Consider the following 13,297-nt stretch of genomic DNA (forward strand, 5'->3'; position numbering starts at 1 on the left):
TTTGGAAAAACGATTCACGACCACCCAAATGACAGTGTTGCCATGAGATACAGGAAAGTCACTGATAAAGTCCATACCTATATGGGACCATGGTAGCTCCTGTACAGGCAGAGGAAGGAGAAGACCAGCCGGCTTCTGGCGTGGAGTTTTGTTACGTGCGCACACTGTACAGGCCCGTACGAAATCCGTCATATCTTTCTCCAGAGAGGGCCACCAATAATGTCTGGTAATTAACTGTATGGACTTTTTGATTCCAGCATGACCAGCCAGGTGGGAGGAATGACCCTATTTGAGAGTTTGGAGGCGAAGACGTGGAGGAACATATGTTTTTCCTGGAGGAATTGGCACTAGAGAAGATGGAGCAGAGGTGATCAGACATTCTGGAGGTATGATGTGTTGAGAAAAGGCTTCAGATTCTGAGACATCGGTGGAACGTGATTGAGCATCTGCCCTGATATTCTTGTCCGCAGGGCGAAAATGAATCTGAAAATTGAAACGGGCAAAAAGCAATGACCATCTAGCCTGGCGAGGATTTAACCGCTGGGCGGACTGGAGATAGGACAAGTTTTTATGGTCCGTGTAGATGATGATGGGATGAAGGGACCCTTCCAGGAGATGCCTCCACTCTTCGAGTGCCAACTTGATGGCCAATAATTCACGGTCTCCTATGGAATAGTTCTTTTCAGGAGGGGAAAAAGTTTTGGAGAAAAATCCGCAAATGACATTTTTTCCTATAGCGTTTTTTGTAGAAGAACAGCTCCGGCTCCAACTGAGGAGGCGTCAACCTCAAGGAAGAAAGGTTTGAGAGGATCAGGCCTGGATAAGACTGGTACAGAGGCAAAGGCGGCTTTGAGATGTTTAAAGGCCTCCTCCGCCTGCGGTGGCCAGGATTTCGGATTAGCATTCTTCTTGGTTAATGCTACAATACGAGCAACAATGGTGGAGAAGTGGGGAATGAATTGTCGGTAATAATTAGCAAATCCAACAAATCGTTGGATAGCTCGTAGACCATTGGGGCGTGGCCAATCCATAACCGCAGATAGCTTGTCAGGGTCCATTTGAAGGCCTTGACTGGACACTATGTAACCCAGGAAGGGTAGGCTGCTGCGTTCGAAGAGACATTTCTCAATCTTGGCATAAAGATGATTTTCGCGTAGGCGCTGAAGCACTTGACGGACATGGAGGCGGTGTTCTTCTAGGTTGGGGGAAAAAATGAGGATGTCATCCAGATAGACTACCACACAGGAATACAGCATGTCCCGAAAGATCTCATTGACTCATTGAAACACTGCAGGGGCGTTGCAAAGTCCAAAGGGCATGACAAGGTATTCGAAGTGACCATCTCTAGTATTGAAGGCGGTTTTCCATTCATCACCTTTTCGAATACGGATGAGGTTATATGCACCACTTAGATCTAGTTTGGAGAAGATTTTTGCCCCACGCAGTCGTTCAAAGAGTTCGGAGATCAGAGGCAAAGGATAGCGATTCTTTACTGTGATTTTATTAAGACCGCGGTAATCTATACAAGGGCGTAGAGATCCGTCTTTTTTGGAAACAAAGAAGAATCCAGCTCCTGCTGGAGAGGAAGATTTTCGGATAAATCCTCTTTTTAGGTTTTCCTGAATGTATTCAGACATGGCTTGCGTTTCAGGAGCAGAGAGTGGGTAAATTCTTCCATGGGGCGGAGTGGCACCAGGGAGCAAGTCGATAGGACAGTCATAGGGTCTATGTGGTGGTAAGACCTCTGGTTGCTTTTTACAAAAAACGTCTGAGTAGTCCTGATAGGCCTTAGGAAGACCAGACAATGGAGAAGCGATGGAGACTTGATTGACAGGAACCAACTTAGGACATCGCTTGTGGCAGGAAGGTTCCCAACTCTTAACGTCCCCAGTGGCCCAGTCGAGGATAGGTGCGTGACGCTGGGGCCAGGGCAAGCCAAGAAGAATTTCTGAGTACAGTTGGGCAATACGAAAAATTCTATTTTTTCAAGATGTGAACTCCAATGTTCATGAGCAGAGGTTCGGTGCGGTAACGCACGGTGCAGACCAGTCTCTCTCCATTCACCGAGGCAATGAAGAGAGGTTTGACGAGACAGGTAACAGGAATATTGTACCTGTTGATGAGTGAGGCTTCAATGAAATTTCCTTCTGACCCAGAGTCCAGAAAGGCCTCAGCAGGGAAGGAAGACCTAGTGGGCAAGGAAATCCGTACTGGAATAGTAAGACGTGCAGAGGAAGAGTTCACACCTAGCATCGCCTCACCCACGTTCACTAGGTGCATGCATTCTCCCTGATGCGGAGGACGAAGAGGACAGTCCCTTAAGAAATGCTCAGAGCTCGCACAGTACAAGCACAGGTTCTCGTTCCTACGGCGAGTCCTCTCTTGTTGGGTCAGGCGAGACCGGTCCACTTACATGGCCTCCTCGGCGGAAGGCACAGTAACAGGTTGCAATGGATGCTGGAAGAGAGGAGGCAGGCGCGGATTACGCCTGGTGTGAACAAGATCCTTTTCCTGGTGAAGCTCCTGGCGTCTTTCAAGGTAGCGCATATCAATGCGGGTAGCCAAGTGGATTTCAGTCAGGGAGGAGGGTATCTCTCGTGCGGCCAGACAATCCTTGATGTGGCTGGATAAACCTTTCTTGAAGGTCGCGCAGAGAGCCTCATTATTCCAGGCCAACTCAGAGGCCAGAGTACGGAACTGTACGGCATATTTGCCCACTGTTGAGTCTCCTTGGACGAGGTTCAATGAGGCTGTTTCAGCGGAAGAGGCACGGGCAGGTTCCTCAAAGACATTGCGTACCTTGGTGAAGAAGGACTGAATGGTAGCAGTGGCAGGATTGTTGTGGTCCCAAAGCGGTGTGGCCCAGGACAAGGCCTTTCCAGATAGCAGACTTACCACGAATGCCACCTTAGACCTTTCAGTGGGAAAGTGGTCCGACATGATCTCCTGGTGCAGCGAACACTGGGTCAGGAATCTACGGCAGAGCTTAGAATCACCATTAAACTTGTCAGGTAGAGACAGGCGGACTCTGGACGTGAAAGCGGCAGCTCGTTGTGGAGGAGATGTTGGAGCTGGCGGAGGAGATAGAAGCTGCTGAAACATAGTAGTCAAATGCGACAGCTGCTGTCCTTGTTGGACGATCTGCCGGGACTGCTGGGTGATCACGGTGGTGACGTTAGCGAGGCTTGGCAGCGGTACCTCAGCGGGATCCATGGCCGGATCTACTGTCAGGAACCGGACTGGAAGCGAGTAGTGGATCCTCTGTGTTAGTAGGTGATGGCGTGGGCCGTACCAGGGGACCGGTTCTAAGAAGTTACTGGTTTTCACCAGAGCCCGCCGAAAGGCGGGATGGACTTGCTGCGGCGGTAACTCCCAGGTCGTATCCCCTGATAGCGACTCGACCTCACTAACAGCTGAGATAGGCGTAGTACACAAGGATAAGGCGAAGGCAAGGTCAGACGTAGCAAGAGGTCAAGGCAGGCGGCAGAGGTTCATAGTCAGGGGCAACAGCAAAGGTCTGGGTACAAAGGCTAGGGAACACACAGAACGCTTTCTCAGGGCACTAGGGTAACAAGATCCGGCAAGGACAGGAAGGGGGAGTGGGTTTATATACTATTCACAGTAATTGGAACAGATTGGGCCAGGCACCAATTAATGGTGCACTGGCCCTTTAAATCTGAGAGACCCGACGCGCGCGCGCCCTAGAGAGCGAGACCGCGCACGCCGGGGCTGAGCAGACAGAGGACGGGGCAGGTAATCAGAATGGGATGCGACCCGCGGGTGGGCACGTCCCGCCGCGTGGATCACATCCCCGCCGCTGGAATCAGAGCAGCGCTCTCGGTCAGCGAGACTGACCGGGGCGCTGCAGGAAAGAGATGAACACCGCGAGCGCTCAGGAGGAGGAGAAGGACCCAGAGCACTCAGCGTTACAGCGCATTTGAGGCCCATATTAGGGATTCACATAGGGGCGGACCCGGGTGCAAGGGTTACAATTGCCTTCGCCACCAAAAATTCCCTATGCCAGTGTTTCCTAAACAGGGTGCCTCCAGATGTTTCAAAACTTCCAGCATGCCTGGACAGTCAATAGCTGTCCAGCAATGGGGGGAGTTGTTTTGCAACAGCTGGATGCTCAATTTTGAAGTTTTTCATTTTTATTGGGGGGGGGGGGGGCAGTGTAAGGATGCGTGTGTGTAGTGTTTTACTCTTTATTTTGTGTAGTGTAGTGTTTTTAGGGTACATTCAAAGGGTGAGGGGCTTACAGAGTGTTCCACGCATGGAGTTTGAGCTGCGGCATAAAATTTGCCGCAGCTCAAACTTTCAGCGGGAAACTCAATGTAAGACCGTTGTGCATGCTGGGAGTTGTAGTTATGCAACAGCTGGAGCCACCCTGGTTAGGAAACACTGAGTTAGGTAACAGACCCTAATTCAGCGTTTCTCAACCAGTGTGCCTCCAGCTATTGCATAATTACAACTCCCAGCATGCACAACGATATTTCAGTGCATGCTGGGAGTTGTAGTTTTGCAGCAGCTAAAGACACACTGGTGTGGAAACAGGACCCTTACTCGGGATTTTGAAACCAGTGTGCCTCCAGCTGTTGCAAAACTACAACTCCCAGCATGCACTGACTACCAAAGGGCATGATGGGAATTGTAGTTATGCAACAGCCGGAGGCACACCACTACGACTCTCAGCATGCCCTTTTGATGTCTTTGCATGCTGGGAGTTGTAGTTATGCAACAGTAGCTGTTGAATAACTACAACTCTGAGCATGCACAGACAGCCATAGCGCATGCTGGGAGTTGTAGGGGTGTGCCTCCTGTTGTTGCATAACTACAACTCCCAGCATGCTCTTTGGCTGTGCATGCTGGGAGTTGTTGCTAAGCAACAGTAGGAGCCAAAGCCTAAACTCCTGCTGCTGTGCTTCAGTACCTCGTCGCCACTCCTTGCCGCTAGTCCTGGGGCCCCCATCCCGCCGCCGGACAGCACTAATCACCCTTATTTCCGGTTCACCAGAAACCCAATTGACCTGAAATCGCCGCAAATCACCAGTCTGAATTGTCCGGCGATTTGCGGCCCCCCCAGGCCTTTGCACAGGATGCTGCTGAACGATTTCAGCAGGCATCCCTTTCCAGTCCCTGCCCACTGAGCAGCGAGGACCGGAAAACCGCAGGGCATACCTGTACCTTAAGGACTTGGGAACGGGGCATATGGGTACGCCCTGCATCCGCAATTGGTTAAAATATCTTCAAACCCTTTATGCAAAAAAAAAAAAAAATAAAAATACAGGATAACCATTGAATAGGATAACATCTCAAAGGTATGTGGCATCCAAATGCAATTCAATAAGGTATAAGCCAGCACAGCTCACCTGTCTTGGCATCTCAATGGCCTGTCTGTAAGAAGCTTCAATCCACCAGAGCACTGAATACCCTCAGATCATAGAGCAAAGTTCCACACTGAACAGTAGACACATGCTCCAGTTTCTGTCTGGTTTAAAATCTGAAGTATTTATACATTCATTTACTTCCCAAACCATATCCCTAGGATGCATTGTACAGTAATTGAAATGATTTAAGTGATGCCTTTACTAGATAACAAAGCATAAAAAGGACATACTGGATATCAGGTTATCATAATAGTTGTTATAAAACAGCTTCAGTTCAGATACGTGACTTTTCAAACCAGACACATCAGACACATCCAGCTAATGCAGTACAAGAATCTACGCAGAAAAATAAAAATACACATCAAATTTTACTAAAAAGGAATGCATAAATAATTGTTATTCAACAAACCTGATCATACATGCTGGACAACTCTGTATATGTGATAAAAAGGCCGCGCCTTTCCACGCATGCGCAGTGTTCCACAGCTTGATCAAGTGTGGTTTGCACCTAGATATACCACTAAAGCTAAATGGGTATTACTTGGGAATTCACAGTGCTAAAACACTAATCTGATTTTGTATGAATTCAGACCCACCATTTAAAGCAAATATGTGTGAATACACAGTAGACACCCTTTGGTTTGTTTTTTTCCACATGGTAGATTCATATTGAAGACATGAAAATGATAAAGACAAAGGACACACATAGAATTACATACTAAACAAAAACAGTGTTACATAAACCAAAATATGTTTTATATTTTAGATTCTTCAAAACAGCCCCCTTATACTTTGCTGATAGCTTTGCATTCTCTTGGTCATGAGCGAGGTAGACCCAACGAAACTGGTTTCCCAACATGGTCTAATGTTCATTTTATGTGTTTCCTGGCCCAAGCAATACTTTTCTTCTTCTTGCTCTTCAGTATTGGCTCCTTGGCTGTAATTGGACCATAAGGGCTCGATTCCTGCAGTCTCCTCTGTCGTTGTTGAGATGGGTCTGGTATTTGATCTCTGTAAAGCGTTACAGTGGGCTCTAATCTGAGGTGCTGGTAACTTATCCTCTGCAGCAGAGCTAACTCATGGTTTTCTTTTCCTGGGGCGGCCCTCGTGAGATCCAGTTACATCCTTGCCTTTGGTGGTTTCCATGTCTGCTCGAACTTAAACTGTGAATAGAAGGAAATCCACATCATAAGATTACAATAAAAAGGGGCGGATCAGTTGTGCAAATACTGATAATTGCAATAAGAAAGAAGTATATAAAACTACAAAACCATATGAATACCATACAATATGGGCAGGGCCGGTTCTGCCTTTAGGCAAAATTGGCAGCCACCTAGAGCACCCTCTTGATGGGGGCGCCGCTCCGCACCCTGCAAGAAAGTTAGTAACCAGCCAGCATCCAAAGCCCCTCTGCTCACCCGAGGCACCCGCCCAGCCAGCACCACCGTATCACCCCAGTAATAAGGTCATTATTACATGAGGAGGAGGTTTGTTGCAGTGTGTCACCTCAGTAATAAGGTAATTACATGAGGAGGAGGTTTGTTATAGTGTGTCACCCCAGTAGTAAGGCGGTTACATGAGGAGGAGGTTTGTTAAAGTGTGTCACCCCAGAAGTAAGGTTATTACATGAGGAGGAGGTTTGTTACAGTGTGTCACCCCAGTAGTAAGGTGATTACATTGGGAGGGGGTTTGTTATAGTGTGTCACCCCAGTAGTAAGGTGATTACATGAGGAGGAGGTTTGTTACAGTGTGTCACCCCAGCAATAAGGTGATTACATGAGGAGGAGGTTTGTTACAGTGTGTCACCCCAGTAGTAAGGTGATTACATTGGGAGGGGGTTTGTTATAGTGTGTCACCCCAGTAGTAAGGTGATTACATGAGGAGGGGGTTTGTTACAGTGTGTCACCCCAGTAGTAAGGAGATTAAATGTGGAGGAGGTTTGTTACATTGTGTCACCCCAGTAGTAAGGAGATTACATGAGCAGGAGGTTTTTTACAGTGTGTCATTCCAGTAGTAATGAGATTACATGAGGAGGAGGTTTGTTACAGTGTGTCACCCCAGTAGTAAGGAGATTACATGAGGAGGAGGTTTGTTACAGTGTGTCATTCCAGTAGTAATGAGATTACATGAGGAGGAGGTTTGTTACAGTGTGTCATTCCAGTAGTAATGAGATTACATGAGGAGGAGGTTTGTTACAGTGTGTCACCCCAGTAGTAAAGAGATTACATGAGGAGGAGGTTTGTTACAGTGTGTCATTCCAGTAGTAATGAGATTACATGAGGAGGAGGTTTGTTACAGTGTGTTATTCCAGTAGTAAGGTAGGGCGTGTCAGTGGGTGGAGCTAATGGACAGGGTAAAGGGGCGGCAAAATTAGCTTTCACCTAGGATGGCAAATATCCTTGCACCAACCCTGAATATGGACAAAGAAAGGTGTATGGTGCATTTTATTGTCACTATCTCGGATATATATAACAGAGAAAAGGTCACTTGCAATGCACATTGGATATGTTTATTATTGATTATATTTTTTATCCTAGTGACTGGGAGAAATAAGCTGGGTACACACTATCTCATGTTAATGAGTAGAGTCACATGTCTTGTTTTGTTGGATATTTGAAGTCAATGGAAAAATGATCTGCAGATAATAACCAGTATAATAGGACAATGTGACCCTACCCTAAAGGGGTATTCCATAGAAAAAAATTCTAAACAACTGGTGCCAGAAATTAATATGCGAAAATTCGTACGCCAGTCTCACACAGTAGTATTAGAGCCTTCTTTACACCACACAAACTGGAAGCAGAGAGGGGTGATCACTGTGATGTGTACTGTGAAAAGAAAAAAAAATGAATATTCGTAATTACGAATATATAGTGCTATATTCGTGAATATTCGCGAATTCGCGAATATGCGATATTCGCGAATAAAATTCACATTGCGAATATTTGCGAGCAACACTACTGATGCATACTGCATACTATGGCACCAAAGCAAAGTAACATATGAACTGGGTTCACACCATATTTTAGCCAGTATGTGGAACTAATTTTTGTAAGCAGGAGTGGAAACAACACATATAAAAACTGTGTGAACCCAGTCTCAATCCACTGCAGAGTAAAATTACACTAGTGTTATTCCAATATTTAACATTTGATGAAAATGAGCAATCTCCTATTGCCTCATGTTTTCAATGATACAATTATTAATGTATTTGTTTACATTGGTTTAGTTAGAAATTGTTGGGACTTGTCTGACCTTTGTCATTTTAATTGGATTTGATTAATAATTAAATTGCATAAAATAATATGTTAAATGTCAGAGGGCAAAAATAAACAGTACTTAATTATGTATGGGGGATTAACATTTCAATGGAACAGATCCATAACAGGTAGTCACTGCATTTGCATGTAATCACAGCCAACCACACACATTTGTATAGGTTTGTAAGGAATATGTGTATTTAGTGGTTTAGTTGTCCAGACTTGCAGTCATTTTCCCATAAGATGAGTGTTTCCCAACCAGGGTGCCTCCAGCTGTTGCAAAACTACAACTCCGTGCTGTCCAGGCATGCTGGGAGTTGTAGTTTTGCAGCAGCTGGAGGCACCCTGGTTGGGAAACTGCTCTAGACAGTACAAATGTTCCACATGAGAGGTTGCCAAATGAGGAGACATCTTACCAACTGGAGAACACACTAAACCCTGGTCCATACAGATGGCACATCACCATGGTCATGTCATAAGTGATATCACTGCTGCAAGCCAGCAGCACAATAAACAGCATACAAAGGTAGAAGAAGATAGTGAGGATACATAATGGCATAAACGCCTACAAAAACGCCATAGATCCTTTCCTCAGCAGCAAAGATAAGATATCTTATCTTTGCTGCTGAGGAAAGGATCTATGGCGATCCTGAAACATGTCCAGCCTCAATATATATAAGACTTTATGACTTTATTATCTAGTGAGGTCTGCTGCTGTTGAGCAATTGCCACTTGCTTGGATTTTATTTATTTTTTTCTCTTATTTGACAGATAATACTCTGTCTATCTGCGAGCTCCTTGCGCTCCATTGCTACACGAGGACACCAAAGAGAGCCATCACCATGAGTTCAACCTACACGGACCCTCAAGGAGACAGCACTACAGCACTGCCACATCTCAGTCACGCTGACAACTCCAGGAGCTGTAAGTATCCGCTGCTATACCTACACCAAGACAGAACCGGCTTCATTCAGCCTGGACTAACGGAGTTGTGCCGCCAACTCCAGCAACTGCGAAAATCACTGCCGTGATCTACACTCCCGGCTCCCGCTTGCAATCGGAGGGAGAGGTGAGAGGTGCATAGCACCACCATTTTATTCATCACTGCCACAAAAACCAAGTTACAGTTATCTCCTTGCCGGACATAGGTGCATAGCACTGCGGTAACATTTCTGCAGTTACATTGTTTCAAAACCTCTAAAGACATTGCTGAACAGTTACAATAATTTCTGCTGTTGCATTATTACAATACTCTGATAGGACATTTTGTTGCCGGATTAAAAGCATCTGCAGGTCATTTTGCCAGATTAAAGGACATTTGAAAATGTTTTACTCTAATTAGAGACTAATGCATCAATCCTTATTTGTCTGCGCAAAATACTAGAAAATACTTTATAGTGAATTGCATTTTAATTCAGCAGCAGTCCTCAATATATTTTATTTGATTTGATTTGCTTTATTGTATTGTTTAACTTGCTTATACGTCACCATATAGCTTGAAGTAAGCCACAAAGGCCCTGTGGCTTTTCCAGACAGCTATGTATACATATATAACATCAATATTTATTTTTAACAGCTATGCTTATTGGGATTTTTTAATAAATACAATTTTTTTTATACATTAATTTTTAATTAATGAGACCCAGTATCCATTTAACTTTGAGCACCGTCACTTTCTGTTTGTTTTAGTAGTTTACTATATTTACTATTTTAGTATTTTTTACACCTAGGGTATAGGTGTGTAGACAGCTAATTGCTCAGTTCAAGGTGGTTTGAAAATAGGTGAGCACTTTCCACTCCTTTTTTTGTATAATTTAAAAATCTGTTTAACTTTCTGGCACCAGTTGATCTAAAAAAAAAAGTTTTCCACCAGAATACCCGTTTAAGATCAGGGCTCACAGAAGCCACTTCACAATATTCCAATTCTTTTCTAGGGTGTTTTAGCTGTGTTTTTGGGTCACTATCCAGTTGGGGGACCCATGACCTGCTTCCTGGGCTTCACATTTTGCTCCAGAATGCCATTTTTATTACTTTGTTTCTCAAAATGACTCTGTTGAACCACAATTCAAAAACAATGGGTTATTTTCATCAGATAATTTTCAGTAACTTGTTATTTATTATTACTTTGGTCAGTTTTGGGTTATTTGAGGGATTATTGTGGGTTTTTCTGTCTTTAACGGAAGAGTGTCAACAATTTTATCACGTCTATATATGATGAAAAATAAGTCTCACAGTGGACACAGTGGCATCTTAAAAGTATAGTATATGCTATTGTTAAAGGAATAGTGTAGTGAAATATAACTTATCCCCTATCCAAAGGATAAGGGATAAGTTATTGATCGCAGGGGGTTTGACCACTGGAACCCCCCGCGATCTCCTGCACGGAGTCCCAGAAGTTTACTGGATGGGGGCGTGTCTACCCCAGCACAGAGTGGTGGCCGAAATGCCCCCTCCATGTATCCAATAGAGATACATGGAGGGGGCGTGTCGGCCACGGCTTCTGCGGGGGCCCCATTCAGAAGATCGCGGGAGGTCGCCGCGATTTATAACTTATTCCCTATCCTTTTAATGAGAACATTTTTGTTTTCATAATGAAGAACAAACAAATACAAGTACATAATGCCATACAAAAGAAATGATGACAAATAAATGCTACTAAAGTCTGCTGGGTATACATAAAAGGAGGCATCATTATAAGGGATAAGTTATTTTTCACTGCACTACTCCTTTAATGTTAATATTTATATATTCACTCCAGGGACCTTTTTATTTAATTAAGCCTATACCAATATTCATGAGCTGCATCCACTGTGTGATTGTCTGCCCTTGGTTAGAGCCAGTCTATAGAATTCAATAATCTTAAATTAAAATAAACAACTAAAATATAGTTACATAGTTAGTATGGTTGAAAAAAGACACATGTCTAAGTTTAACCAAGGGAGGGTAAGAAGATTTTGATGAAGTGAAGGGGCATGGTAGATAAAATTGGGAGGTACGAGTAACTTTAGACAAGCCCTTTATACTTCTACATACGCATTAACATTATTTGTTCAAAAAAATTGTCAAAATATTTTATGAAGCCCTCAAGTGTTTTTGCTTTGCTGATTCTTAGTAATATCATTTCCTAAACTTTTTAGCCTTGGGCTTTAAGGGGTACTCCGCTGCTTAGCAATTGGAACAAACTGTTCTAAACGCTGGAGCGGGCGCCAGGAGCTTGTGCCATCATAGCCCCGCCCCCTCATGATGTTACACCCCACCCCCTCAATGCAAGTCTATGGGAGGGGACATGACAGCTGGGGGCTATGATTGCACGAGCTCCCGGCACCGGCTCCAGCGTTCGGAACAGTTTGTTCCAAATGCTGAGCAGCGGAGTATCCCTTTATATTTACTTCAATTCACCCCAACAAACAGTTTAGCTATTTAGCACTTCAGGGCTCACATCTCATTCCTCCATCAGTAATCACATTCAGGGTTCACTTCTCACTCCCCCATTAATAATCACATTTAAGAGTCACTTTGCATCCTTCATCAGTAATCAAATTCAGGGGTCACTTCTCATCCCCCATCAGTAATCAACTTCAGGGGTCACTTCTCATTCCCCATCAGTATTCACATTCAAAGCTCACTTCTCAGCCCATCATATCCCCCCGGCAGTTATAACTTTCCTCTAGCTTCCCCCCACTCCAGCAGTAATACCTTTCCTCCTGCTTCTCCCTCCCAAGCAGTACTACCTTTCAGGTATCTCATATTCCCCTCCCCAGTGGTAATTTCTAGAGATGTTATATACTTCCCAGCAGTAATCACTTTCAGGTATTTTATATCCCCACCCTAGTAGTAATATCTTTTAGGAATCTAATATCCCACATTCTTTAAGCAGTAGTCACTTTAGGTATCCTATATATACCCAGCAGTAATCAGTACCACGTACATAGCAGTAAACAAAGCACCTGCCATATTACAAGGAAGTGTTCTGCATAGAAGGAATTTCTGAATAGTATGTATGTGTCTGCTAGAGATGTAGGTACAATATTCACCATCTCGACTATGGGAATGCTGTGGTACCCCAGGAGGGCTCTCATGCCAACCTGGTTGGGAATCACTGTTCTATCTATTAAAGTCTGACTTCATTTTTTGGGCTTAAAGTCTTTGCTTTGTATTAGTTTTAGGGTCTGATTAAAGGGGATGGTGAGACTAATAAGGGGTTCATGTGCACTAATTGATGATTAGGTTGTTTGGTGTTTTGAGGTTAGTGGCCCATATAAAAAGGTCAGAACTACACCAAATGCCATCCATTAAGGAGATATAGCTATAGACTACATGGCTTAGTGACATTCTGTCCATATTTAGAATAGGTTAGTGTTCTGCAGTTCGAAACCAGCGATCTAAATGTTTATTAAACCACGATGAATTTATAGAATTATATACTAAAATGATGGTGTAACAAATACAATCAATAAATGTGTTCACATACATCAACTATGCAGTTTTGCATGCTACAATAAAACATCCAAAAGCATATTTCATTGTATGAATTTATTTAATAAAAAAATTGTGATATCATGGCAGAAAAAGTGTTACTTGGTGTTGACCTATTGTGCTAACCAACCAATTTGGCTTTAGGCTTGGGAATGGAGTCTCTAATTACTCTCT

Source organism: Hyla sarda, chromosome 1 (genome assembly GCF_029499605.1).
Source record: "Hyla sarda isolate aHylSar1 chromosome 1, aHylSar1.hap1, whole genome shotgun sequence".
Classification (NCBI taxonomy): Eukaryota; Metazoa; Chordata; class Amphibia; order Anura; family Hylidae; genus Hyla; species Hyla sarda.